Source organism: Nycticebus coucang, chromosome 6 (assembly GCF_027406575.1).
Source record: "Nycticebus coucang isolate mNycCou1 chromosome 6, mNycCou1.pri, whole genome shotgun sequence".
Lineage (NCBI taxonomy): Eukaryota > Metazoa > Chordata > Mammalia > Primates > Lorisidae > Nycticebus > Nycticebus coucang.
The window spans coordinates 136,011,427-136,020,304 of record NC_069785.1 but is presented as its reverse complement, the minus strand read 5'-3'; the positions used below and the strand labels follow the sequence as shown (position 1 = coordinate 136,020,304).

Sequence of the window (8,878 nt, the reverse complement as noted above, 5' to 3'; positions counted from 1 at the left end):
GGCCATGACCCTTTAATACAGTTCCTCATGTTGTGGTGACCCCCAACCATAAAATTATTTTCATTGCTACTTCATAACTGTATTTTGCTACTGTTATGAATCATATGTAGATATCTGATATGAAGGATGGTCTTAGACGACCCCTGTGAAAGGGTCATTTGACCCCCAAAGGGGTCACAACCCACAGGTTGAGAACCGTTGTCCTAAACCAAGAATCTTCACGAGAGCCTGGGCTGCAGGTTCCGAGGTCAAGTTCAAGATTTCTTGTGGACGTGGAGAGTTGGCTTCTACATGTACCAAGAACCCCAGACAGGTCAGCAGAGGAGTCTGCTAGACAGTGACCATGCATCTCTGATTTTCCCTGATAATCTTTTTTTTTACATATTGTTCTAGAATACTTATTATAATGCCCTCTCACACTCAGAAGTATTCTGTTTTGAAGGCTGAGTTATGAAACAGCTACCGTAGCCATATGGAGCATGCTTGCCCATTTAACAATCACAGAACCACTGTGTTCAGGGCTCAGTAGAGGTTATTAAGCAGACCTAGCTTCATTCTACCAAAGATATGTTGTTTCAAAATAACCTTAAACCTGTCTGAATCCCAGCCTAATTCCATAGCAGACATTGACAGGCTCCAGAAAATGACTTAGTTTCTCTGGTCTATTCACATTCCCTGTGCAATGGGAGTATCTGTATCCATTTCATCACACAGGTAATAAGTAATGGTCTAGGCAGTGGCCAGGCTAAGGAATCGGTTAGCAACTGAGAAAGGTGCTTGAGTACAGTGAGGACTACAGATTGTGGCTGATGGACGTCAGAATGAATACGGGTCACTTCCACTTCCTACGTGCTGCTCATCTTGTTTTTGTTTTTTTGTTTTTTGCTTATCTTGTTTTAACTGTATGTATCTCCTAAGTGTCTTCCCTTTATAACGTACCAATTCTGAATCAACTGCGTTACAAACTGCATTTTTTCCATACTGGGCTGGACATCTGCTGACTCTAATTGTAAAGGAGTAGTAACAGGGCCAACATCTAAAAAGGATTTCACAGCTCGGCACCCGTAGCTCAGCAGGTATGGCACCGGCCACATACACGAGGGTGGCGGGTTTAAGCCTGGCCCCGGCCTGCTAAACAACAATGACAACTGCAACAAAAAAACAGGCGGGCATTGTGACAGGCTCCTGTAGTCCCAGCTAGTTAGGAGGCAAGAGAATCGCTTAAGCCCAAGAGTTTGAGGTCGCTGTGAGCTCACCCAGGGTGACACAGTGAGAGTCTGTCTCCAAAAAATAATAATAAAATAAAAATAAAAAGGATTTAATATCATTGTGAATATTATTCTGCTAGTGTGAAATGCATGACAAAAAGATCCTATATTTTGGTATCATATCTATATACATATATATTTGTATATACATATATATATATGGAGTGGTTTTGGTGAAGAAAGGCTGCCACGTTCTTGGGTAGCGTCAGGCTCCAGTGCTTTCAAGCTCTTTCCCAACTATAAAAAGATGTAGACTCAATTAACTCTTGTCAAGGCCTATTATAATTCAGGATCTGGACTGAGCTGACAATTAGGTCATTACATTGTCATTTAAAAGATTCTGTATAGTTGATATTCTGATTCTCACTTTGCAGGTGAGTTAACTAAAATTTAGAAAGAAAGGAGTGATTTATCCAAAGTCACAGAAATAATAGAGGAATAAAGTAAAATTTAAACTCAGATCTTCTCACTTCAAGATTAATTCCCTGTGCACTACAGTATACGCTAACAAGGCTGCTGGGAGCAGAAATGGAGCTGACCCAGTCGCCACCAGATGGACTGTGTGTATTTTTCTTATTAAAATAGCTACATTGCATACTATAAGAATGGCTTATAAATAATAAGGTTTTTTGTCCCACATAATACTCTATTGCAAATCCTTAGAAGTCCTGATTCTATTTTTAATTCTTTATGTTTTTCTAGTTACTGAATTCCTGTATAATTAAAATAAGAAAGGAAAAGAAAAAAGGAAAGTATTTCTTGGAATTTCTTTCATGCTCTGTTCCCAGCCTGTGTGTGTATTTTTTAGTGTGTTTTTAAAAGGTTGCATTGACTCAGCAAGAGGATCGCCAGCTACGTGACAGTCCGTCTCTGGTTTCTATTACCCATGATTAATGCCAGGGACCGTGTTTATACTCTCAGTCTACAGACCAGTTAGGGGCTCAGGGAATGTGGTTCCGGCTCTAATAAAAAGAAAGCGTGGGGGTGGGGAGTGGACAAGGGGGTCCACGCAGCTCAGCAGAGAGCTGCACCATTTCACGGGCTGTAGGGGGTGTAGGGTGATGGGCTCATACAGGAGGGACTCCCAGTGAAAAGTGTATCCTTGCCTGTTCTTGAAGACTGCCAGACTCCACTCAGGACAAGATGATGGAAGGCAGGGCTGAAAACTGTGTCCTCATCAGATCAGAGGGAAGACACAGTCATCATTCAAATAATGAACCTTCAGCCAGCCACGAGTTCATTACAACCAAAACTCAGAGTTGGGGGATGGGGTGTTGGTGGGTAAGAGAACTGCTGGGAGACGGTACTGCAGGGGCACCAAACTCCATGCATGTTCTCTGGACAGATGCCCTTTCGCTGATTCATAGCATAATTCTATCTCAAGGTTGGTGAAAACCTTGACGATTGCCTAGCCCAGCCCTCTTTCATGTTGGAACGCCTTCTATCACATATCACCAGAAACTCACTCCTAGTGGGAAATGTGTAACAATAGGGTGGCACCTGTGGCTCAAAGGAATAAGGCACCAGCCCCATATGCTGTAGGTGGTGGGTTCAAACCCAGCCCCAGCCAAAAACTGCAAAAAAAAAAACACCTATATTTTGATATCATATCTATATACATATATATATTTGCAGAGGAGTGGTTCTGGTGAAGAAACCAAAACCAGGGATAAAGAACTTGTTATTTCCTAAGGTATCTCAGTCCATTCCGAGGCAGCTCTAACTGTTTGAAAAACCATTTTTCATTAATTTCACCAATGTTTATTAAGTGCTAACTAAGTGCCAAAGGCCTATTTTAGATACTAGAAAAAAGCAGTAAGCAAAAAAATAAATAAATAAATAAATCCAAAATAATAATTATAATGAAATAAATTAAAAATCCCTGCTATCTGGAAATAAGGAGAGAGACGCTCTTGCTTGGCACAGTATTTACAATAATGAAAGTTACCACATTTTGAGTACTGTGTACGCTATCAAATCTTCACAACAACCCACACGAGTGGGTGCTGGTAAAATCAGATTTTTAGATGACAAAAACAAAACTTACTGAGATTAATGCCTTGCTCGAGCTCAGAAAGATTTTAAGAGTGAACAGAACTCAAACGTAGGTGAGTAGACAGACTCAAAGCCGTAACGACATAATCACGACTTCTCACCTCTGTTGCCAACTGTCAAGCAAGAAGCAATGTCCCTTAAGAAGGAAGGAGATTATTCTTCCTAAATCCTTTTTAGAAAAGTTAATCAACAATCAAGCTTAAAAAAGAAAATTGGCCCCACAGGCCTACTAACTTGAGAGGAACGAGGCTGGTTTCTCCCACAGGTCCTGAGAAGCAGGCACGTTTGCTACTAGGGTCCTTTCTCAAAAATCCTGATTCTGACCTGGGGACCCAGAGCTCTGTCCATCTCACAAGTCAAGGGGGGACTGAGCTTGACAATCAGTAGCATTTTCCTTGCTCCTGCCCCGCTCCCACAGTTTACAACAGGCGTTTACTGCGTTTATCTAGTGGACTCTGTGGAGTGGTCTTTAGGTTACACACACCCGAAGGGTAAGCTAATGGGAATGCCTTGTGGGGCTGGCCCACTGCATCCGAAACACTCAAGGGCCCTGCAGTCTCAGTCTGCTCTGCACAAACCACAGAAGCTGACTGCATCCTGCCCAGGCAACAGCCAAGCCCTGAACACCTCCTCTGATTTCAGGTAGCTCAAAGACCAGTCAGGGTACACGATTAATTAGTGATTTACAGAAGGGAGATTTCAGATTTCTCTTCTGTAAATCACTGATCGGTCAAGTCAGGTACAGAATTCCTCTCACTGTCTCCTCTCCACTAGTGCAGAGAATTTTATTGTCTGTTATTTCTCCACCTACCTATGAGAATTCACCTTTTCTTTCCTAATTTTTCTGCATTGCTTTTATTACTATCCTTTTTTTTTTAGACAGAGTCTCACTCTGTCACCCTCAGTAGAGAGCTGTGGCATCACAGCTCACAGCAACCTCAAACCCTTGGGCTTGAGTGATGTTCTTGCCTCAGCCTCCTGAGTAACTGAGACTATAGGTGTGTGCCACCACACCCAGCTAGTTTTTTATATTTTTAGTAGAGGAGAGGTCTCCCTCTTGCTCAGGTTGGTCACAAATTTTGAGCTCAAACAATTCACTTGCCTCAGCTTTCCAGAGTCCTGAGATTACAGGAGTGAGCCACCACGCCTGGCCTTGCTGGGACTTTTCTATTTGATTTACCAAGATGCCCTCCCTATGGCCAAAATAATTGCATAGCAAACTGGAGTATAGCAAAAGTAGATAAACAATAATATGACACTTAAATCCTTCTGTGTTTAGATGTAATTTTTTTTCTTCCTTTCCTCCTTTTCATTAATTTAAAATTCAAGGATTGTTCTCATGAAAGAGCCCCAGAGAACATGATGGCCAACCTTGCTAAAGTCACAAAGATAAGTCACAAAGCAGAATACAGCTCTAAATTCAATTTACACCCAAGAGGGTTGATATCACAGGTAGATCACAGGTATGGAGTCATTTACTCAACAGTTTTTCTTTTGTTTCTTTATATGAGGCTGTTAGAAATAAGGATCTCTAACAGAGCCTAAGAGACTCAGTCTGCCATTGTCAAAGTGATCAGCAAAAACAATAGAATTGGTTAACTTTAACCCCTACAGAGATCTACAACCACTGACCCATAAATTCACTACAAGAATCAATAAATCTTTCCACTTGAAAATTCCATCAATTTAGGTGACAAAATTTCTTTAGGTATCTAAACCCACAAATCCTTAAGTCATCTTTTAGACTACTAATCCCAGATTAGTATTTCTCTGGAAGGGAAAGAACTCTATAAGAGATGAGAAAGCCACAGGGAATTCATTGCAGATTCCAACTCTGCTCGTTCCTGGAAGGACCATCCCAGTGGTGCTGCTATTGATCTGAAAGTTTTCCCCTTCTTACAGGAGCCTAGTAGGTGGTCTCGACAGCTTCAGCAGAGTTCAAGGTGGTCCACAGGGGCAGAGTCGATGGTGACAGTAGCGAGAGTGGTGAGTCAAGGGATCCACATGTGGTTTTTCCTTCTTAACCCGCACGGGCATTTGGCCCTTGATCTAAGGACTCAAGTTCACTGCAGGATGAGGATGAAAAGATGCAGGGGACATGAAAGGCCATGTGATAAGTGTCATGAGAAAGGGACGTCTGGATGAGAAAGTGATCAGGAGGAAGTAGCACTTGAAATGGATCTGGAAAAGTAGGTTGGAGGTCAGCACAGGGTATGAGGGCGGAGGCTCCTCCATGCAGAAAGAGTCTCAAGTCAGAGGGTGCAAGGATGTTCCCAACATCTAAAATTATCCAAATAGTTGAAGGGTGTTTCAGGGTTTACAGGGAGCCAGAAGATGGTAGAGAATTGCTTTGCCTGTCATTTTAATTTTTTTGAATAAGGAAGTGTGATTTTTGAAGTTCTTCCTGTACAGGAGGAAAAAAGGACCAGGCATATATGTTTGAAACCTCCCCCTAGGCTGTAAGCTACAGAATAAAAAGGGAATATGTTTTATGGGGTGTCCAAACTTTTGGCTTCTATGGGCTATATTGGAAGAAGAGTCATCTTGGGTCACACATTAAATACACAAACACTAATGAAAGCTAAAAAACAAAAAAATAAAGTCCGTGCATAATTTTCACGATATCCTCCACCACAAAAACATAAAAGTTCTCACACAATCTGCACATGGCCCGCAGGACGCAGGTTGGACACTCCTGCACAGAATTGGGTTTCAAATTCAGTAAAATTCAGTAACCACAGATATTAGTGGCATAAAGATGATTAAGACGCGGTTCCAGGGTTCTCAGCTACGGGAAGAGGCAGAGTTAGAAACAGATGAGTTCAATGTCCTTTAAAAAATGACGGCATTATTTTCACAGGACGCCTCGAAGCACAGAGGGGCACTAAATATTTATGCTCGGTAAACAGCTGTGGCCTAACTGCGTGGGAGTGTTTGGAGATCTGAAGTTGGCATGAGATGTGCAGGCACAGACTGAGTTTGGAGGGACCACCTAGAATCGCCTGGGTTGTGAGCGGCCCCGGCTCTGCCACTGGTTTCTTGCTATGTGAACTTGAGCAAGTAAACTTTCTCAGAATCCGTTTTGTTTATTGACAAAGTTGGGAGTTGAATGACAATAATTTCTGAGTTCCGATTCTGATAAACTCTAATTTTAAGCTGGTTGATTGTATTATTTCCCTGGTCCTGGCCACCTTCTTAGAGCTGTATACTTGGGACCCCCATTAACATCCCCCGGGCTGCAGTGCAGGACAGAGGGGAGGTCAGGGTGGGACTTGGGAAGCTTCTGTGCATGCCATGGGCTCACACTTAGGCTCATCTGTGGCCACATAACTTCTATACCCTCCAGGCAGAGATGCAGCCAGTCCAGGGTACCTTTGAGTCCCAAGGCTTTCTCAGGTGCCGCAAGAGAGCTTCTCCCACTCCCCTGGGCTTATAAGAAAAAGAGACTTCTGTGCTATGTTTAATGTTATCTGGTCCGTTTTAAAAATGAGACTAGAATAGCCACAATCCCTCCTTCCGAGGGAAACCCTCATGGTGCTCTTTTAATTGTGTGATGAATTAAGCCCCACTGAACTGCTTCAATAAATCAACCAGATAATGCTTGGAACTTCAGTGGGGAATACTGAGTCAGAGGTGGGGGCTCTAAAAATTACCTGAAAAGACAAAAGGGGAAAGAAAAGACCCAGAATGAGCCCTCAGGAAAGAGTTAGATTTGAGCTGGTAGGAAAAATTGGAGAAGCATAGAAATTTCCTCTCCTCGGAGCTGAGTTATTGTTGGCAAGCGCCAGAGGTTCTGCTGCAAAGACCTCCCATGATGACCAGCAGAAAAAAATAATTTTTTTACAGATGAGAGTATGCGGGTGTTTTCATTTTAATTAGGGTTATTTATAGGGCAGAGATTGCTGTGTTTACATGTGTGTGCTTTCTGTCTCAATGGTCATCGTCAGCTTTTTTGGTCTTTTCATTACAGAAACAGAGAGACAACCTACCCACTTCTGGTTAGCACCCATCTGAGATTCCAGAAATCTCTGCTGAGTCAGGTGGAGATGGAGCTGAGTCTTAAGAACGGTGAGTTCTGAATCTCTGCACTTCTGTCCCAGGGAAGATGCAAACTGCTGACCCACCCTGGATGGAGCCCCTGGGAAGGAAATCTCTGGTGTTAGTGTTAGCCTGCAATCTTGAGAGGGAAAAGAGTTTGCAGATGAGTCTCCCAGTGTAGACGCTGATAAGTCTGAATCTGACACCCCATACCCACCCTCTCAGCCCTTCAGGGTCTGGAGAAAGGGAAGAAGGGCCCGTGAATGTTTTGCTATTGCCTAAAAATGAGGAGCAGGGGATCTAAACAGCCACTGTCCTGTAAGGAGGGGTCCTGGGCAAGTTGCTTTGCTTCTCTGAACCTCAGTTTCTTGTTCTGTAAAATGAAGAGGCTTGGGCCCAGTGGTCTCTCGGAGTCTTTGCAGTTCTTTTTTTGTTTACTTTTCCAATATTATATTAGGCAATTTTTCAAACACACAGTACAGTTGAAAGAATTACACAGTGATCAGCCGTACTGCCAACACATACACTTGGTGACGTTTTTCCTCCTCACATGTAGAGAATTTGTTCGTAGGGAGGCCACAGTTTTGTGCACCTGTTCACAATGACCGCGGATTCCTGTTGGGTGTGTGATAAAGAGAACGTCCTTGCTGTCCTCACACCTTCTGAATGGAGGGGCTCTCTGAGAAGAGGTGAGATGGCCTTGTTCCTTCCAGGCCTCCCTGCCAAGGCATTGATGTCTCTATGGGCCTCTGCCCAGCAGCCCGAGTGTTGGTACCTACATCCTAGGAAAGGGGAACGGGAAACCATGGCAGCTGGTCAGATCTGCCCAGCCCCAGGAAATGGCATGTGTGCAGACAGATGAGGTAACCCACAAGTCACTGTACATAGGAAAGATTATCATGACAGAATGTGTTCACCCAGAGTGGGAGAAAAGACTTCATGGGTAATGTGTGTAGAAAAAGGTTGCCAACACGTAGAGAACATTTTGTATGCACAGGCATTTTGTACAATTCTGCAACGAATATTTTGTACATGAAGGTATATTTAACTACAATTCCCACTTCCCCTATGTATGGTGACCTGGGGACACCCTATATTAATTCGAATTTGTTGTTGTTGTTGCAGTTTGGCTGGGGCCGGGCTCGAACCTGTCACCCTCAGTACATGGGGCCGGCGCCCTACACACTGAGCCACAGGCGCCACCCTTATTAATTCAGAACAAGACACACAGCAGAGCAGGCAGCCCTGAGCACTTCAGCCAGCAGACTGACATGAGTAATTCTTTCCTTCGCTGCAGAAAACTTTATGTGTCATTAAGGAAGTTAAAATCCTATTTAGTCAATAAGCACGTGCCCAATTTGAGGGTGTCATAAGCCAAGTTTGACACAGAGGGGTCAAAACCAGAGGGAAAGACTGAGCAGGTGGGACCCTCCACCACACTCAAGACTGCTGGGGGTTCCCATTTTATCACCAAGTTTCTTGTCCCTGCCCACCTCCCCCGCAACCCCCAACCCTGA

At 43.5% G+C, this 8,878-nt stretch overlaps 1 pseudogene; it reads right to left on the bottom strand.

Annotated features, from left to right (window-relative positions):
* Positions 1 to 7,909: 7,909 nt before the first annotated feature.
* Positions 7,910 to 8,023, bottom strand: LOC128589518 (uncharacterized; annotated as a pseudogene).
* Between the last annotated feature and the right edge of the window lie 855 nt (positions 8,024 to 8,878).